Source organism: Pan troglodytes, chromosome 5 (assembly GCF_028858775.2).
Source record: "Pan troglodytes isolate AG18354 chromosome 5, NHGRI_mPanTro3-v2.0_pri, whole genome shotgun sequence".
NCBI lineage: Eukaryota > Metazoa > Chordata > Mammalia > Primates > Hominidae > Pan > Pan troglodytes.
The window spans coordinates 125,092,425-125,108,969 of record NC_072403.2 but is presented as its reverse complement, the minus strand read 5'-3'; the positions used below and the strand labels follow the sequence as shown (position 1 = coordinate 125,108,969).

Genomic DNA, 16,545 nt, shown 5'->3' with positions numbered 1-16,545 from the left:
GCACTGCCAGAAAACATCTACCATCCCAGGCTTTTTTTGTGAAATTATAATTTCAAATTCCAAGCACCTGGGAAATTCCCAGGGGTTGAGCTGGAACAGCTGTGGGCCAGAAGCCTCTTGCAGTTCTCCAGGAAGAATACTCTGTCCTGAGAATCTGAACTCTGGAATAATCCAGCTCTTTACCATCCCCACATCTGTCCCCACATAGTCAAGCATGACAGCAAAATAAAATCCACAAAAAGGGGACATGGGTGCCACTTTGAATCTGTGGTCACTCATCCTTAAGGGGCTTTTAACACTGCATAGAAATTCTAATGAGATTTTTTGTTAGCTTGCTTCCCCACTCCCTGAAATGCCAATTTAAAATATTTTCTACTCAATTCACATCTGCAATTTTCTCTCTTCTCATTCTCAGCAGATGTCCTACCTCAAAGAAAATTAAAACAGAAACCATGAAAACAAACCACCTCAACTTCCTGACATCATAGCTACAAATCTATTTGCTTGCTGCTTCCCTTGTCGTCTTCTCTCCTGGTACAAAGTGATGGGTGTCCTTTTTCCCAAGTTACTTCTTGTCTGGATATACTCACCAGTCTCCAGGAAGCAAAGCTGGGGCCCTGCCCCACTGTGGTCTCTTCCCTGGATTACAGCAGAGGCCCTGTCAATGGCACCTTGGCTCTTGGCCCACCTTCTGTCTTGGCCCTCTGCTACACTTTCCAACTTACAAGCAGAGTGCACGTGTCAAGCCTAAATGGGGTTATATAATTGCCCTCTGCTAAACCTTCTGGTATGGGCTGAATTGTGCATCCCCGAAAAATGTATATATTGAATCCGTAGCCCCCAGTACCTTAGAATATGATTGTGTTTAGAGATAGGCTCTTTAAAGAGCTAACTTAGTTAAAATAAGGTCACTGGGATGGGTGGCTCCTAATCCAATATTACTAATATCCTTATAAGAAGAGATTATGACACAGCTGCATACAGAAGGAAGACCATGTGAAGACACAGGGAAAAAGACAGCCATCTACAGGCCGAGGAGAGAGCCCTCAGAAGAAACCAACCTTGCTGGCATCGCAATCTTGGGCTTCTAACTTCCAGAATTGTGATAAAATAAATTCCAGAATTGTGAGAAAACAATCTTGCTGACATCATGATCTTGGGCTTCTAAATTCCAGAATTGTGAGAAAATGAATTGGTTCAGCCACTCAGTCTGTGGTACTTCATCAAGGCAGCCCTAGCAAAACTCTTCCACCTTCTAATGACTTTTAGTCATCTCTGGAATAAAACCCACAGGCTCTAAGAAGTTTCTAAGGCCTAGGATGATCTGACTGACTCTTGCCTCTGGTGCCTCAGCCTTAGACACTTCCTGCCTCTCTCTACTCCAGCCACACTAGCCTCGGTGCAGTTCCACATACATCATCCTCCTTCGTCTGGAGCCTCTGGATGTCCTGTTTCTTTGGCTTGGAATCCTCCTACCTGCTCATGCTACTTACTCACCTCGTCAGTAGCACCACCCTTCAAGTCTCAGCTTAAACATCGCTCCTTAGAGAAGCCATCCTTGTTCCCTTAGACTAGGGAACAAGGGAATCTGTGGTAATTCTGTGGTAATCTTCCACAGAATTTTGTACTGGTAATTTACAGCCCTTATGACCCTCCAGTCACTTGGTCAACATATCTCTTCTATGCAAGATTGTATCCTCCAGGTCTCAGGAACCATTTCTGCTGTATCTGTGGTATATTTCGTGTGGTATATATGTATTTGAATGAAGCCTCAGAATGAACAGGCTAACAGTTGCCAGGATCATGACCATTCTGGCAGGAAAATGGACAGAACTGCTTTGGACACGGTATTAGTAAGATTTCCCCTGATTATCAAAATCCAATTAGGTAGATTTTGTAGCTGAAGTAATGAAGTGATTACCTCTAGAATAATTTGTTAGTAATTCAATTCAGTTTATGAGGCAAAGGTTATATTTTTATTTTTTTCAGTCAACTTTAGCAAATGTTCAGAATTTTTGGACCAGATGTATAGTAGGTCTAATTCATTTTGGGATACAGATGAAACAATTATATGAAGGATTGATTTTATATTGTCACCTGGAATTTCTGATCTTTACAGAAACTGCCAAAGTGTGTTGGAGTTTGAGCCCCATCACAAGACATTTAGCAATGCATATGTTGTTGTGACTGGAAATTGGGTTTGCTGTTGCCCTTCATCTCTGGTTCATAACAGTGGGTGGAAGCCCTTTAAAAGAAGCACTCTGAAGTTTAAAGCTCTTTTCTTGTGCTGTCCGATAGGAGATGCCAATCTTATGAGGCACTAGCATGCAAGTGTGGAGGGTCCACTTTTTGTAGGGTAGCCCATGGCTGCTAGGAGAGGTACTTTGTAGCATGTGTGGACTTGGTTTTTGTGGCGTGAAGAGAATGGGTATAACACTGATAACTTGCCAAGAGAAGCCTATTTTATGGTGCTTTTGTGATAAGTACAATGGTGCCATCTATTTGTGACTGATATTTTTTAATGGAGTTGACTGTTCCTGAGTGGTCCGAGGACAAAAAGAATAATGTAGCTGGGCATCATTTGCACATTTATTTACATGTCAAGGCTTTTGTTCAAATTGTGACTGAAGTCTATTTGTAGAGTCAGGCATAACAAAGTAAACCTCATTGAGATTCACCTCAGGACATATCCAAACAAACAACATCTTCATTCTGAGCCCATCCAAATGTCTGTAATTTGGTAAATTACTCATTCTATTTGAATGCATTAGTCATCATTTATGAATGCCAGTGAAATTGAATGGACTTCCCTCAAAGCTCTATAGAACTTTTCCATCGTGCTGCAAATGCCTGTTTTTAATTTTTTTCAAGACATATTTTTTGTTACATTTTAAATTTCTGGTTCATATGCCAAATAAGCATCCAAAAAAATAAAGAATCATGTCGAAATAGCTAAATGGGTCTTTGTAAAATGACTTTTTTTCTTTAGATTTAAGTAGATTAAGGTCACATCACAGTATGTGAAAATGCATAAACCTTTGTAATCTTCAGGTTTAATCTTTACTATGAAGTACTTTGGGAATGTTAGTAATCTTCAACATAAACAGCTGTCAGAGGGAATCAAATAGGAAGTGTTTTAAGGAAGACAATGCCTCAAGTGCTAACCCCCTTGACATTTTTTTTTTTTTTTTTTTGGAGTGACGAAAGCTTTTTCTTGAGTATATTGGTTAATAGCCAAGAAAGATGGGGAACCTTGAACAGAAAGACCATACAGAAATTTTCTGATGCTTTGACATTTTACGTTTTCTTTAAAATCAAATGGCTCTAGTAACACAGCAAAAAGGGGAATATGACATTTTGACATTCATCAGTATCTGTGGTACTTTTAAGTTATATCAATTAAACTTTTCTATCCCAACAAATTTTTTATCTGCTTATGGAAGCTATCAGTCTTTGTAATGTATTGCAAATGCGTGATGAAGACTGAAGATAAAGAAAAGCTGACCCTTGAACTTCTGAGTGTATTTATGTAATTTCCTAAATTTTGAGTAATCTTGGCAAAAGAGATGTCCTGAGTTCTTTTTTACATTTATTTAAGGCAATGGTATCTATAAACTATTATTGCTCAAATGTCTAGAATTCTTTTAAATGTAAAAAGGAGTGGTTCTTCTTAGGAAAGGACGATTTTAACTATCTTTGAAAATTTCGTAAATCAAGAGCAGATTTGTAAAATAAAGTGTTAACAAGTGGTTACAGGTTTAGTTTTCCAAAGATAAACTTTTGTCCTTCTTATTCTGTGTCCCAGAACCTTCCCTATTCTCTCCATTGTCAATGCTGGTTTTTCTAAGGGGAAAAAGCCGACTATTCTTTTAGAATCTCTGTGCAAGATTTCTTGTTAGATTGATCCATTATATTTCAGCTGTGTACATGCTGCCCACCTTCTCCATGCATTCCTTGTATTTTAAATCCTACAGGGCTTTCTTTCAATACAGGAGATATGTCTCCCTTTTAGTAATTTAGACTTGAGGATGATTTGATTCATGAGGATGTATATACTTTGTGTTTTTAAGTGTGTGTGTATGTGTGTGTGTGTGCAGCAAATATTTATCAGTGTGCCATATTTCATCTTGAAATTGAAAGACTAGATCATTCTTGGAAGGGATATTAAGCTTCCTTATGCAAGCATTTTTGCACGCTAATGCTTCAAGGCCCAGAAAGAAAAGGGAATGAATAAAGTGGTTGTGGGCAAGTGGCTAGAGAGCACTTGCCTTGGCTTAGGGCACCAGTATCTATTCAGCTGCAGTCAACTGCAGCCATGCAAGAACAGTCCCAGTGTTGTTCAACCATCCAGGTTTACAAGAGTAGTCAGAAACTTGGATTTTCATTTGAAATTTCAAAATATTTAAATGCTAGTAATTAATTTTAATTAAACACTGTGTGAGCTAAACAAAATAAGTTTATGGGTGCCCAGTGTGCCAGTTCTGTAAAACAGAAGATATAGCTAAAAAAGAAAATGCCATACCATAGTTTACTTACCAACTTTACTTAATAGCTATGTAAAATGTTTAGAAAAGAAACATAAATGTAATATGCATACTTAGATAACATGTTTGTTAGAAATATCTTGGGTAAGGGAAGAAATTTTCTTTCCATCTACCCATGCCATTGATGAGTCTCTGGTTCAGAAAACTGATTCCATTCAATACCACCCACTTCCCCATCCCAGCTCCCATTAATACAAGTATAGGGACTTAACACTTCCTCAATGCCCACCTCCTTGCTTGCTGTTCAGGGAAATACACATTTTGGTTTATGGATGTCCTGGGGTGCTGTAAGAGTCAAGGAAGTTATTGAAGGACATTTTTAGATAATAGACAGCATCAATCATGCTGGGCACATACTGAGGAAAGTGATGACAAAGAAGGGACCTATCTGCCCAACAAGAGCAGGACCTTGGAAAGAATGGTTCTCTGACTCTTTGGCCTTAATGTACAAGGAAAAAATGAGAGCTGGAAAGTTTACACATGTCCCTCAGATTTTAGGCAGTGCCAGAGCATCAATGAGCATGAGGCTGAGTGATCTTCACCGGGAGCAGTCTATTGCTGCAGACTCAGCTCCCATAATGAAAGGTTGAGAGTAAGACCCTTTGCAGAAATATTCCTCATATCTATGTTATCTCCCTTCAGACGTCTTCACACCACTTCTCAACATCTCTGCTCTCACTATATTCCTTTCTGGTGGAAAGAGCCTTCATTCTCTCACTTTGGATGTTCCTTCTCTGAATTTGTCCCTGCCCTAAGTCATCCTCTCCATGTTCCTAAGTCCAAAGGATTTTGGAAATCATCTACGTAAGAGTCCCCTCTTCTCAAATTTACACTCTGTCACATTCATCTCTGAGGCAACAAACACATTGAATGAGCTTGAATGGAGAAGAGAAAAAAAATCTAAACATCAAAATAAAAAAGTTGTTAACATCTCAAAAACTGTTATCCTACTGCACAAAGAAGTTTAATGCAATTTTAATGTTTATTTGTATTAATTTACAAATTTAGAATCACAGTCTTTTTTGGCCTACAAACAAAATCAGACATTCAAAATCAAAACTGCACACTCAATATAAAATTTCTACTTGAGTGGATACATTTTTCCATACTTCTTCCTTTTAGCCCCTTTAGAAGGAATGTGAAGGTAGCAGCCAGTCTTTGGTTGTGTGCCATTGCTTATGCACCTAAGGATAAATACACCTGAGAATACATGGGATGCAGATTATTTTCTAACTTTAAGCATCATCTACTATTAAGAGTATCATAAAGTATCAAGGGCTCTTCATCCAATGATTAATAAAGTCAGGGTGATTTGAATACTGTACCAGGACTGACCATCATACATAAAAGACGCTACATTTTTTTTTTCCATAAGAGGACACATTTAGACCAATTACTTGTCTGGAAAATGACTAGAAATATATCTCCTTAAATGACAAAGAATATAGAGAAATGTGGGTCTATTTACCTCTACTGTTTGTAAATTCTTGTCAGTGTAAAAAAAAAAAAAAAACAGAAAAGAAATTCAATAAAATTCTCACCTCAGTCACCGTATCATCAAAGTCATTGCAAACATTTTTTCGCCTGCCAGAAAAATCCTCTCAGGTGTTGTTGCCTGAAGTACAAAGAACTTTAAAAAATGAATAAAGGAGACTTAAAGAAAGTGTCTGCTGATGCCTTCAGGAACATTTTGGCAGGACTACGGGGAAACAAAGAACTTTGTTTTCAATGCTCATATCTTTGGTTATTCTTACCTCTTTTAGACCCCTTGTTAATATCTGAAACCATCATGATCCCTTTACCTTCCATATTTCTCATCTTAAAATATCACTTGCTTCAAATGACATTATTTGTATATTTCACAGATATCAAGAATTTTCACATGCTATGTTGCATGGCATTATCATAATTACCTACTCATTTACTCAAATTAGTGAGCATCTGTTTACTATGGCAGATATTATATGCTAGGTTTTTTGATATAAGAGAGCTGACAGTAGAGGTAGGGGAACAGAATGTGCAAATATGGTTATGATATGTTGTTATATGTACTGAAATAGATGTAAGTAGGTTGCTTTGACAGATCATAAGAAGGGATTATATAAGGCTCCCAAAAAGAGATGATCTTTATACTCAGCCTTCAAGAGTAGATGGAGGCTGTAGGTAAAAACTGGATATAAAATTCAGAAGAGGAGGTCCCTAGAAACCAAGAGGCAAGATAATTTCAGGTAGGAGAGAAGGAGTGTAATCGCTGGTGTCAAATTTAGTGCAGGGATTGAAAAACAGAAGAATTAAAAAGAATGATTGAGATTTAGCATCCTGGTTGATATTGGTGACCTTGTGGCAGTTCTTTCAATATGTAGTAGGGTTAGTAGACAGACTTTAGGATTTTGAGAATTAATTGGATTGTAAGGGGCCCAATGGCTTAATCTGGTTATGCAGGTGGTTTCTTGAGTGAGGACCCTCAGCCAAATAGGTGAGTGTGGGCTAAACACAGCTACTTGCTCCATTCAGTGAGTCATGCCCTGGCACAGAGTCACATCCAGAGAAATGGGCAATTTTTCTTAGGTTTTACAAAGCTGTTGATGAGTTAACAGAAACCTGATGGCAGGTACTGTTTTCCATAATATGAACTGTGAAGAGAAGGAGGGTAATATCAGAGAGGTATAAGGTTTAATTTTTAAAAGGTCAGCTAAACTTGAATATATTTAAAGGCTACAGGCTAAGACATAGTATATGGAGAGTTTAAAGAGACAAGTGAAAATAAAATAATCAACGGAGAGCCATGAGGACACAGAGGAGAATGGGATCTTGAAAGTTACAAAAATTAGACAGTAGAAATTTCTCTTTTACTGACTTGGAGAGGAGAAGATAAGCATGGGAAAGGATGCAAATAAGCTTATGGGTGAAGGGAGATAAAAATGAACTAAAAATAGGCAGAAATAAAACAAGAAAAGGATGTACAAATGGCCAACAAACATATGAAAAAATGCCCAACATCACCAATCATCAGGGAAATGCAAATTAAAATTACAAGATACCACCTTACCCCAGTCAGGATAATGGACATTATTAAAAAGTCAAAAAATGATAGACAGCATGGATGTGGTGAAAAGGGAATGCTTGTACACTATTGATGGGAATGTAAATTGGTACAACATCTATGACAAACAATAAGGAAATTTCTCAAAGAACTAAAAGTAAATCCACCACTCGATCCAGCAATCTCACCACTGGGTATCTACCCAAAGGAAAAGCAGTCAATATATCAAAAAGACACCTGCACTTGTATATTTATTGCAGCACAATTCAGAATTGCAAAGGTATGGAACCAACCTAAATGCCTGTTGATCGATGCGTGGATAAGGGAAATGTAGTGTACACACACACATACACATGCATACACACACCATGGAATACCACTCAGCCATAAAAAAATAATGAAGTAATGTCTTTTGCAACAACTTGGATGGAGCTGGAGGCCATTATCCTAAATGAAGTAACTCAGGAAGAGAAAACTAAATACCTCATGTTCTAACTTACAAGTGGGAGCTAAGCTATGGATATACAAAGGCCTACAGAATAGTATAATGGACATTGGAGACTCAGAAGAGGAAAGAATGAGAAAGTGATGAGGGATGAGAAATTACCCCTTGGGTACAAAGTACACTATTTGGGTGACAGATACACTAAAAGTCCAAATTTTATCCCTGCACAATTCATCCATGTAACCAAAAACCACTTGTACCCCTAAAGCTATTGAAATTGAATAAATAAATAAATAAAACAAATGGTAGCAAAAATAAATTAATTATAAGTATCAAAAAGATAAATTTGCTAATTAAAAACAGTAGATAGGCTACTCCAAATTGGATACAAAGTGAGATAAGAAAGGTAAATCCAGCAGTTTGTCCAGAAGGCAGTAAAACAGAGACACGAAGAGACAAAGTTTTAAAAAAGAGAAGAGAGGCTGGGCGCGGTGGCTCACGCCTGTAATCCCAGCACTTTGGGAGGCTGAGGAGGGAGGATCACAAGGACAGGAGATCGAGACCATCCTGGCTAACACGGTGAAACTCCGTCTCTACTAAAAATACAAAAAATTAGCCGGGCGTGGTGGCACGTTCCTGTAGTCCCAGCTACTCGGGAGGCTGAGGCAGGAGAATTTCTTGAACCCAGGAGGCAGAGGTTACAGTAAGCCGAGATCGCGCCACTGCACTCCAGCCTGGGCAACAGAGTGAGACTCCATGTTAAACAAAAACAAAAAACAAACAAACAAACAGAAAGAAAAAATGTAAGAAAAGAGAAACTACAATACACATATGGTAGAGTGATGAACAGGTCCACAGCTGTCTAAAAGAAATTCCAGAAGATAATAAAGGAAGTGGCTTATAAACAACAACAACATGTAAAGAAAACAGGAAAGTTTTCTAGAATTGAAGGAAGATATTCAAATGAAAAGGTTCACACCAGCTGTCAAGTGGTTTGAATAAAAAATAGTGATTTGATAGATCAAGAATAAAAAGGAAATGTTCAAAGGTACAAGAGAGGAGATACAGTTTGCCTATGGTGGCAGGTTGTATTATTTACTTACAAATCTTCTTGCTTACCATTGCCAGGGTGAGTGGTATATACTTCCCTGGATCCTTGATTTGGGGGTTGGCTGTGTGATTAGTTTTGGTCAAGGGCAAAATGACAATGTGCAAGCTCCAAATCTGAAACCCTTTTGAGTTTGCACTCTTTCATGAAGAGTATGTCCCAGCTAGGCTGATTCCTTCAACATAGTTCCCAAGATAAAGACATGAAGAACATACCTGAACCCAGCAGAAAGCTTAGAACCCAGTTAGGCCCAAATAAGTCTGTCCAAGGTCAGCTGTACAGCAGTCTATTTATAGAGCTGTGAATATGAAATAAGCAATTGCTGTTCTAAGTCACGGAGATTTGGGGTTGTTTGTTATGTAACATTACTGGAACAGAAACCAGGTAAATTTACAAAGAAACTATAATTAAATGAACAATTGATTTCTCATCAGGATTGACATACTAAGTTGAAGAAATAATATCTAACATAAATGACTGAAGCAGGTTGGGTGGGGATTAAAAAGGCAGTGTAGGAGCTATGGCAAATTGGAGGGCTCACCTAAACATGTTATTTGAGCTTGTGAAGACACACACTCAGTTTTGTCAGACTGGCTATTTTCTTAAAGGGAGAATTTGAAAACCTGTATTTCTATGCATAGCCTGCTAATTTAAAAAAGTTGATGACATACCTGATTTTTGTCTCCTAACTTTTTGTGAGCCAACCTCACATGTTCATAGGCTGCTTGTGTTTTGAGGGCCAGATAATGTGGGCGACTAGTTTTTCAACACCATCTTGAAAGCCTGCAGGATGGTTGGGGAGAAAGTAGATTTGCCCATCCTCTCTGACCTCACATTGTTCAGATGACCAGAGCCTCCTTCTATGGCCAGAGCTCAGTTTCTGACTGGGGGCCAGGATGCTGCTGTTGGTTCAGCATTTGTGCTTTGCCTGCTCACCACCTTGCCCTAAACCATTTGGTTATCTTGTGTGCCCCCATCCCTTTTCTTCACATTTAGCCATTTCTACTCAAATGTGTGTGTCAGCTTTTAAATACAAACTTAAAGATGATCACAAAGATCTATAGAGTCTTTTCTTCTGCCTTCATTTTTTTTTAAAGGCTGATGGGAGTGAGGTTGTTCTCCTTTGGAGTATGTGTGGTTCATCACTGATACATCAGAATTACTTTATTAGCTTAAAGGTAAAAAACTAATGTCCTTCAAGCTTCTTCCTGCAAATAAGGATGATCTTTTCAATAGAATACATAGTCCAAATATTCTTTGCAAATTGTCCTTCAACGGGAAAATCTGGTATTATTCGTTCAACAAAACACATGAAACCAATGTTCTTTTTGGTATTCAGTGACTATTGTGTTGAATGTTGTATAATGTAGTTTTAGTTGAGATTTTGATAAATTATTATTCCTTTTGTTTTTGTTCTTCCTAGTAAGTTTGCAACATTAATACATGAGGCTTGTCTCCATATTTAGGGCTGTGCCGTTAACACAATACCAAGATCACAATCAGAAACAACTTACATGTATTCTTTACTAACACAGAGGCTCATCAGAACAGCTTCCGTAGGTTGCCAAGAAATGTCAGCCTATTATACAATAGAAAGTCAATTTACTTTTAAGGCAATCCCTTATTGAAAGCTTTCTTAATCAGATTATGTGTATATACAGAAAGCAAAGAGAAAAACAAAGGCGGTGACCTTAATAGATCTAGCTTTACAATTTTTTGTTGTTGATATATTAAGATAATTTCAGCCAAAGTGATATTGAAAGACCTCAGTTATCTAGTTTGTTTTATCTTTTTTTTTTTTTTGACATTTTACTTTGTGCATCATGACATGCCTAGTATCAGGAAATGGAATGGAAAGTACGGTTCTTATTCTAGGTATATGGTGGGAAACCTAGGGGATTCTTACAGTCGGTACATGAGCATCTTTTTTTTTTTTTTACAATAAAAAGGAAAGACTGTTAGAAAACTAGTTTTACCCTTTCTAAACACTGTCTTTTTTGAAAGTTTGAATATATACACAGTCTGTTGAAACCTTGAAACTAAAAATTTAGACTCTTATCGTCATCTTAAGTTCTTCATGCTACTCTTAACTTCCCAAAAAGCAGCCTCTAAGTCACTACTTGATGTCTTCGGCATTTTCTCTCGCAGCCATGGAGAGCTGTGAAAGGAAGGATCGCTGCTTTTCTCAAGCAGATCGGTTTCTTGGGTCTTTTGGTTCTCAATCCTTGCCTGCTCCTGGTGTTTTGACCCCTTTTTTTATAGAACAGAGTGCTCTAGAATAATGGATGGTCTTGGATGGTGGATAAATAGGGACAGGGACAGTTAAATTGGGAGCCTTTCTGACAACCTTGATGGGTTTTTCTCCCCAAGTTTCCTTCTCCACTGAAATGCCACACCAATGCTAGTTGGATTCATGAGGTGGCCAGACCAATGTGTTGTTTTTCTTTATTATTATTTCTTAAAGCTTCCCTTGAGAGAATAAATGGTAATGGAGAGAACTACTTAACAAGGTCCTGGTTTCTCTTGCAACACAGTAGCTAAACTTGCCTGCTTTTATGTGCATTTTGTACATTTTTGATCAACTTGGTAGACAGTATGAGCAGAGAAACAACACCTTGATCTTGGTTTGCAAGCCCTTCTCCCATCAGTCCTAGATTAGGCCCTGTTCAGCCATGCAGGGGTGTTGGTTTATGCGCGCTGCAGCAGTGGGCATAATGAATGTAATTTACTCAGTGGACAAAGGTGTGTACCAAGTGAATTTAAATAATTGGTGTGGATTGGCCAGTAGCTAAGAAGTGGGCTTTCAAAGAGTATTGAAGACTGAAAGGTTTTTGTTTTTGGTTTTGTTTTTGTTTTTTTTAAAGAAAAAAAAACCATTGATTGTAGAAAATGAAAAGCTAGGGGTTTGCCCTCTTCGTGTCTACTCTCCTTCCAAATAGTTATATCCAAAACTGTTTTTCCCTCTCCCCTACCTTGTCCCCCCTATTAAAATAGAAACAGGGATTGATTAATGTCCCGCTCCTGAATACATGTAAAACTTGTACAAAAATATCTTCTATGAAAATGATTTGTAATCTGTAGACTTATTACCTGGGAGATGTCTTGATGTAAAATCCCATCCTTTGGGTTGTGGGATTCCTGTTTTCTCCAAATAAATCTGATCTTTTAAGTTCATTAAAAAAAAGGAAAAGAAAATTATGATTATCTGGCCAAAACTTCTTTCAGGTTTAACATTGCCTACATTGTAAAGCCTGCCATTACTCTATCTGCAGAATAAGACCTGTATGAACCATGAACATTAATAGGTAGAAATTAACTTGAGCAAGTATGTTTTCTATTTTATTTAGCATTCACAACCAAAACAGGGCTTTTTGATGACTACAATCAACTGCCTTCATGCTTGAGTCTAAGCTTCCTAAATCAGAAAGCGCCAGAAATTACACTTTGAACCTCCAAATAGTGTGAGTTGAACAGAAGTGTATTTTTGGATACCAAATGTGCTCTCATATCCTTCCAACTCTGAAAAATCAAACAAGCAGGAATTTCATTATCTGGGTGTCCAGTCTTTATCCCTCACAACTGACCCTGTCTTCCTGTGACCCTCTTCCACAGCACCAGACAGAGCCATAACTGTTTCCCAGTGTTCTTTTCCATTGCACCACCACCCCCTCTATCTCCTCCTCTCCCTCTCCCCTCCCAACACAGAAATGCTTCAACAGAAGGCAGAGAAAACTCAAAGAATCCCCCTTTACTAACTAGAACTAAGATGAATTGTGTCAGAGTTCAGAGCCCCGTTGTTGCTTTGGCATGAAATCACGGCCCTTGGTTTCTGCCAAGGCGGGTGTCAGCTGGTGAATTATAACACTGGCAGACAGGACTGAGATAAGCAAAAAATACAATGACAGCTGCTACACAGAACTATTCTTTCTGGCCTAGTGAATACAAAAATACATTGTGTAAATAAAGACAGACAGCTTCATTATGCAATTGTCTGCTACTCTGTCACTGCTAAAGAACAAGTATTGATTTTGGAAAATATATCCAGACTCTTCAAGCTAATATGCTCTTGCTCTCGCAATGTGTGGGGCATTAAGGAAAGAAATAATCTAATCTAACTTCCTCACATTAGAGCTGAACCAACATGTAAATTTAGTATAACATCTCCCTACATTAGACATTTGAAATTTAGCTTTTTTAAAAACAACCATTTCACATGCAAGTCCTCAGTTCTATTATTTTAATGTAAAACTCTAGAGCTTGGACTGCATTTTCATGAGTTATAATGTAAGTGGTTGTATTAATCTGTTCAGGCTGCCATAACAAAATACCATAGACAGGGTGACTTAAAGAGCAGAAATCTATTTTCTCACAGTTCTTTTGGCTGAAAGTTGCAGGTAAAGGTCTGGCAGGGTCAGTTCCTGTTAAGGGCTCTCTTCCTGGCTTGTAGACGGCTGCCTTCTTGCTGTGTGCTCAGATGGCAGAGACAGCAAGAGTGAGCACTCTGGAATCTCTTCTTATGAAGACATTAGTACTATTGGATCAATCCCCTACCCTTGTGACCTCGTTTAACCTTAAACATCCTTAAAGGCCCCATCTAAAAATGCAGCTACACTGAGGGCAGGGAGGAGTTGGAATTTCCATATGTGAATTTTGGGGGACACACAACATTCAGCCTATAAGAGTGACTTGGGCAAACTTGATTTTTATTATAAATAAATTACTTGATGAACTTATTTACCTTCTGATTGGTGATTTCTAATACACTAAATGGTGTTTTCAGTAATATATCATTTAGTGACTATTTTTTTCTCATTTAGCAACCAACATGAGGAATTGAGCAGGAGAAGCAAGAAGTGTTTACAGTGAAACAGTCTTCAAAGTGAGGTACCTGAACACTTGTAGGTCCCTGAGAGCTATTCTGCAAGGTCAATTCTGTTTTTAGAATAACCCTAGAGTTGTTATTTGCCTTTTTGACTATGCTGACATTTGCACTGATGGTACAAAAAAAAATAGTGATAAAATTGTTGGCACCTCAACATGAATTGAGGCAGTGACACCAAATTACACTAGTAGTCATTGTATTACTTACTGTCATGTATTTGCAGTTTATATAAATATATAGATATATGCATATAGACAAACATATCTACACACACATACATATACACGCATACATATACATGTCTGTGTGTATGCCAATTTCATCGAAAATTACTCTTGATGAAAAAGTAAAATATATTACTTTTGCTAGATTTTTACTGTTGATCACCCATCTCTTTAATATTGTGTGTCCTAAAATGAGAAATACGCATAAAACACTTGTTGCATACTGAAGTAGGATGGTCAATGGTAATCTGGAGGAAAACAATTTGTGTGATTGTTTGAGTTGCAAGCTTAACTGACCACTTTTTTTGTTGGAAAACTATTTTTACTTTAAAGAACAACTAACAGACAAATTATAGTGTTCATACTTGAGTATGTGGCAGACATTTTCTTGAAAGTGAATAAAGTGAGCATGCCACTTCAAGAAAAACAACTGACAGAATTTTTTCCAATGATAAAATTTGAGCTTTCAAGTGAAAACTTGAATTTTGGAAAACTTGTATCTATCATTGTAGCTTGAAGATACATAAAAGACTTCAGTGATCTTAATAGATGTGAATTTTAAAATCTTATGTAATGTAATGTATCCACATTTAGAAGTGGCATAACTCAGTTTATTTGTCTATTCTTGCATTGCTATAAAGAAATACCTGAGGCTGGGTAATTTATAAAGGAATGAAGTTTAATTGGTTCACAGTTCTGTGGCTGTACAAGAAGCATGGCATGGGCATCTGCTCAGCTTTTGGTGAGGCCTCAGGAAGCTTACAATCATGGCAGAAGGCAAAGGAAGAGCAGGTGGTCACATGGTAAGAGCAGGAGCAAGAGAGAGAAGGGGGAGGTCCCAAGTTCTTTTAAACAATCAGATCTCACCCGAACTAACTGAGGGAGAACTCACTCACCATCAAGGGTGTGGCGCTAAGTGATTCATGGGGGAACATCCCCTATGATCCAATATCTCCCACCAGGCCCCACCTACATTTCAAGATGAGATTTGGAGGGAGGAATATCCGAACTGTATCACTCAGTGAAACAATATCTTCTACGTAAACAATAGTTGATGGTACAAAATCATTCATGAGTAAAGGAGTCCTTCAATGTGCAATATAGACCAATAGATTTGAAACCAACACAGTACAAAAAAATTCACTGATACAGTTATTTACATTCCATTGGAGCTAACTACCCTTGGTTGAGCTTTTGTAGATATCAAATATTAATATCTACAGTTACCTGAAAAGGCTATTGAATTTCTTCTCTCCTATCCATCTACATGTTTATGTGAGGCTGGATTTTCTTTATATACTTTACCCTAAATAATGTATTTCAACAGATTTAGGAGAAGCTGATCTGAGAATCCAGCTGTCTTCTGTTAAGCCAGACATTAAAGTTGGCAAATATGTAAACCAATGTCACTCTTTCCAGTAATTAGTTTTTCAGACAAATGTAATTGTAAAAAAAAGTATCTGTTAGCATGTGTTTATTATTTTAAATGAATTAATAAATAATATCATTTAAAATTTTTGTTTTATAATAAACCTTGAGAGAGATAGCCCACATAAACACAAGTTGTTTTGGATCCTCAGTAGTTTTTAACAGTGTAAAGGATAGGAGAACCACCGCTATAGAGGGAAGATGAGAGCATTTGGCAACTGGAAACCTTTGGCTTTTTAATGTAACTTTTGCTAGTTATCCTGTGATTTGGGGCAAGTGACATAACTCTGAGTCATAGTTATACCACTTATAAAATAGAGATAGTAAAGTCTACTGCACATGGTTTTTGTAAAGATTTATTTAATGAGACCATGCATATGAAAGCCCTTTATAAACTGTAAAGTGCTGCATGATGTCACACTTGAAGATGCTATACCATCTTCAAGGCTTACTTCAGACCCTCATAAAGCAATTCCAGCCACTCCCTTCTGCTCCCAAATTTGGAAATGATTTTCTGTTTTCTGACTCTGCATACTAATTTTGCGTGTTTACATGTGTTTCTACTGGACACTTGCCTTTATACTTATTTAAGCTCAGGCCACTCCTCTTGGACCATAAGCTTCCTCAGCAAAGGGATTTTGTATGCACCTTTGTATTCTTTGCAGACAGTATTACTCATAGGAGGTATTTAATATGTTTGCATTGAATAGAATATAACTAATGAATATCCCCAAATCTTTTTTATTTATTTAATTTATTTATTTATTTTCGAGACAGAGTCTTGCTCTGTCATCCAGGCTGGAGTGCAGTGGCATGATCTCGGCTCACTGCAACCTCTGCCTCCCGTTCAAGCAATTCTCCTGCCTCAGCC

General features: G+C 37.7%; 2 long non-coding RNA genes across 2 annotated transcripts; both read right to left on the bottom strand.

Moving 5' to 3' along the window:
• Positions 1-5,510: 5,510 nt before the first annotated feature.
• LOC107975249 (uncharacterized) lies at positions 5,511-9,466 on the bottom strand. The gene is made up of 3 exons (XR_001718659.3): positions 9,356-9,466; positions 6,086-6,174; positions 5,511-5,744 (listed from the first exon to the last, which is right to left on the bottom strand). It is a non-coding gene; the product is annotated as an uncharacterized LOC107975249 (long non-coding RNA).
• Positions 9,467-10,651: 1,185 nt separating this feature from the next.
• LOC112209487 (uncharacterized) lies at positions 10,652-14,699 on the bottom strand. The gene is made up of 3 exons (XR_002944287.3): positions 13,511-14,699; positions 12,231-12,302; positions 10,652-10,719 (listed from the first exon to the last, which is right to left on the bottom strand). It is a non-coding gene; the product is annotated as an uncharacterized LOC112209487 (long non-coding RNA).
• Between the last annotated feature and the right edge of the window lie 1,846 nt (positions 14,700-16,545).